Consider the following 4650-nt stretch of genomic DNA (forward strand, 5'->3'; position numbering starts at 1 on the left):
ATTAGAACAACGCAGAGGCTGGCATAAAGAGGATGGAAAACTGGCACTACACCAAGGAAGAACCTGAACCTAAGTCGTCGACCTCCGGGAACACCCAAGTATTGCAACAGATCGTTTTTTAAATTTGTATGGCAACCTTGGTGAACCAGGAAACTCTTTGTAATGTGGAGCTTGGTGCTAAGTCTTACTCTGGGGTGGAACCCAAGTGAAGATCACTGTACTCACCGTCGGGTCATGGACCCCCTGTTTCCTCACCGGCATGCAGATCCCCCTTGGTCTGTCACAGTGTGGGAAAACCCCTCCTCTGATATCACCACTACTTGCTATAGCTGTGTTCGTTTATTTGCAACAGAGCTCGCACATACTCCAAAAAGTAGAGACTCCTAACGATGGAAGTTTCTTTAGAAAGCTTTATACGCCACTCACCCCCCGCCTTTTTTTTGAGACAAGGTCTCACTCTGTTGCCCGGGCTGGAGTGCGGTGATTCTTCACAGGTGTGATCATGATGCACCGCGGCCTCCTCAAGGGATCCTCCCATCCCAGCCCCCTGACTTGCTGGGACTACAGGTGCACGCCACTGTGCCCAGATTGTTAATACCCTTTTCAGGAGCTCTTTTCCAGTTGCCTGTGCTGGTGGCAGCCTTAGCCTGCACCTGAGTGAATTTGTGTTCCTGGCCTCCTCCAGCTTTGCTGAGGCTGTGTAAGGGGAGCCCATCTATGCAATCACGTGAGAGAAAACAGCATGATTTATTAAACATCTTCTGATTCTTAGACAGCGTCCTAAGGGTGAAGCTACCCTAGCGCTCATCAATTTGCATGGCTTTCTGGCCGTTTGGAAAATGGCCTCCTTTGACATCACGTGGGTTTTTACAATTTCTATTTAAGGGTACATCTTACATGTTGGGTAGATTGTTATTGTTTTTGTTTTAGTTTACAAGTGACATGAGCAAACAACATAGCTTTCATACTATAAAATTACAAGTTTATTAAAACTATCAACTGACACTTAGCTTTGAATTATTTATATTTTTCTATAAACTGTTGCCAGTGATAATGGGACCAGGACCACAGGCTGGCACAGGGAGGTGACTGATTCATCTGTTTTTCTTGCCTTTAGGAGGAGTTGCAGACAGCACAGTATCTTTATGACTTGTTCCTTTATACATGCTGACCACTTACAGGTGCATCACAAGTACAGGAGAGAGAAATGGAGGCAGTACACCTCTTTCTTTCAGTCTCGTGTTCCAAGTGTGCCTAGATTCTGAAAAAAGGCTTACCTTTCAGAAAAGGCAGAATGTCAGGGGTCTATCCTAAGACGCTGAGTCATTCCCTAGCTCCTTAAGTGCCAGAAGTGGTGCAAACAAACCAGACCTAAAACTTCACAGTAAAACTGATTTTGCTTGATCCTCACAAGACTCGTGTCTTCTCACTAACCTATTCCGCATTCACTCACTGGTACCTTCCACTTATTCTCCGTCTCCTCCTTGGTTTGTCAGGTTTGGGCTTGACATCTCCAACACCCTATCTCTCCTCCGCATCACTCACCCAGTGCCAGGTGAGTTGGCTTTCCGGACCACTGACTGTCTCCTGAAAGACATGACAAAATTGGCTTCTGACCTTTCTTGTTCTCCATACTATATGCAGACTGTCATTCCCAAACTTGGTCCAGGCTGAGTACTTGGACACTTCTTAAAAGGAGTGGCCCATAAGCAGAAGGGAAATCTAGAAACAAGCACAGTTTTCCATCATAAGCTGAGGCGGTGGCATTGTTTTGGGGAGCCGCCTATCTCTCTGCCCCCTCCGTCCTTGTGATCCAGAATTTATTTCTGCTGGTCTTGCTTTAACCTCCCTCACAATTGCAGGTGAAAAAAATCTAGGCAAGGGAGAGAACATTTCAGCTAGGGGCTGTAGCCTAAGAGAGGAAGAGAAGTGAGATCAAGAAGTTATGTTTGGTGAACTGGGTTGACCAAAATTCACATGTTTCAAGTTGAAGAGTTTCAAGTAGGAGGCCTTTAAGTAAGGTAAAAAAAAATATTAAAGATTATTATTAAAGAATTTAGAATAAAATAGCTAAAAATCATTATAGATACTTTGCCATTACTGATATTAGGATTGTCATTTACTGAGAAAAATGTGTAAAGATCTCCCAGTATGATTGATGATAGAGTGTTTATTTTCCTTGAAGATCTCTCAATTATTGTTTTATTCATTTTAAAACTGTGTTATTCATTGCATACAAATTGAGAATTGTTATATTTTCCTTGGGAATTGACTTTTTTCATCATATAGTGAATCTCTTACCTGGAATAATAAACTTTGCTTTTAAGTATAGTTTGTATGATATTAATATTATATCACCAGTTTTCTTTTGGTTAGTGTTTGCTCCATAGTAAAATATTCTCTTTGCTTTTCGAACATCTTAGAATTTTTCCTCCTGCCTTTCCAACCTACATCCTCCATCCCATTCTCTTTTTCTCTTGGGCTTGGAGCCTGGAGTCATCCTCCTTTCTCCTTTATCCTCCATGCTAAGCTGTCATAAATGCCACGGCCCTGGCTGGAATGGCCAACAGGATCTCAGCAGTAAGCTCACAGGAAAAGGGCAAAGCCAGGAGTGCAGGGGAAGGGAAGGATTAGTGGCAGCCATCCTATAGATTATCCACTGAAATTCTTTTTCTTACAAAATTCTTTTCTTAGGAATTTCTGCTCCTTTGAAGCCTTGGATTGCAATTATTATCTTGGAAAGTTTTCCCGTTCAAGATCTCAAAATTCTTAATTAGGGTCTTTTCAGTGATAAGTGACATTTAGTGAAAATCCCTGGTGACATTTTGCCAGATGAGAAAGGGAAGGAGGAATCAGATGGAGACGCTGGGAAGCATGACTCCACAGTGCATAAAGCTCGTGAAAGGGGAGGGTAGGAGGTGCCTGTCCCAATGAGGATAACTTCTTCCGAATCAGAATCTTGTTCTCAAGTTCTCCCTGAACCTCAGGATAAACTTTAAAAAGAAAAAAAAAAATCATTGCTAGAAGATTTGCTATTGTTTTTCTCTTTTCTATATAAGCAGCATGGATGAAAGAGTTCTATGATTGAGTTGAGGTTCACGTCTATTGGGCCATGACAGTAGACATTGAGCATCACTATTGGTTGTCATATAAGGAATTTAGTGGGGTTTGAGGTTTTAAATGTTATTGTTTTTCTGCATAAAACTACCCCTTGGTTATCTCCCTAGAGTGATGTAAAATGCCCTGACTTCTGTGAGAAGTCTTTAGCCTTTAGAAATCCTCATCCAGCCTTTATTTTCACCTGGAGAATTGGATTCTGAGAAAATGCTCCTTCCTTTCACTGAACAGTGAACTGGGAGCCCTTAAATGGACTGGAGGGAGACAGCATGAGGCAGGTAGAATTTGCCCTTCTGTCCCCAGGAGAATGAGGGAATTAGCATCCAGTTCTCTGGGACCTAGAGTTTCAGGGATCTATTTGAGAGGGAAAAAGCATTCCTCGGTTTTTCATGACCTACTTAAACATTCTGTGCAAGTTGTAATCATTTGAGGTTTTCTAAGAAAAGAAAAAAAAGTCTATATATAATCCTAAAAGGCAGCTAACCTGACAACAAAGCACACCCGGCTGCAGAGATTATTTCTCTGGAAATTGGCAAAGTAGGCAAAAATCTTCCCTGGCCATTACTGGCTACACCTGCTGCTACACCTTATTTCTTGCTCTCTCTTTTTGGCAGCACTATTGGCCTCCTTCCATGTGGGATTCTCCAAACTTCCACCCAGGGGCATACACATCCTACCCCTCCCATCTGGAAAGCTCTGCTCACTTCTCCCCAAGCCCTCTTCCCACCTACCTTCAAAGCACAGCTAAAGACCATGTCACAGAGATTCCCTCAATGCCAGCTCTTCCATTATGCCTGTAGTTCTTTCTCCTAACCCCCTGAGACTCTTAGACCTGTTAACAGTGTCGCACATCCGATATGCTGTAATGCAGAGATGGCAAAAAATGCAGGGTCAGGCTGTTTGTCCGGTGCTAGGGATGGATTTGTGCTGGTCCATCCATACTCTGCCATTTGGTCAGCTTTCTGATGAGCCCCTCCCATTCGCCAGCAGAGGCTGATGATGTGGAAAAACCAGGGAACAACGTGAAGCTCAGCTCAGCTCAGCTGACCAGATGAAGCCTGTAGCAAGTGCTGTGTTGTTTCATCTGTTCCTGTCCTTGTTCTTTATGCACGTTTGAATTTCATCTTTTCTCCCTGGTGCCAGATGTTCCCGTAGACTTTGTGCTTGCATATATTAATATTAAGGAATGTTGCATAGTTGAAAGATAATAATAAGAGCAGTTAACAATTATTGAGAGCGCATGATGCTATAGGCACTTTTTTTTTTAAGCCCGTCAAATTTAGCAGTGGGGGGTTGCATACCAACTTTAGGGACCCTAGTGTTAATAAGTTCTGATAACCCACTACCATAACTCATTTAATCCTTGCAATAATACTATGAGGTAGGTGTTACCCAATTTTATGGATGGTGACATTAAAGCACAGAGAGGTTACATTCCTTTCCCAGGGCTACATGGCTAGTAAATGCCAGAGCCCAAGCTGTTGACCCTGAACCTGGGCTTACTCTAATCTAGGGTTTGGAGTCGTAGAAGAC

Source organism: Eulemur rufifrons, chromosome 18, assembly GCF_041146395.1.
Source record: "Eulemur rufifrons isolate Redbay chromosome 18, OSU_ERuf_1, whole genome shotgun sequence".
Taxonomy (NCBI): Eukaryota; Metazoa; Chordata; class Mammalia; order Primates; family Lemuridae; genus Eulemur; species Eulemur rufifrons.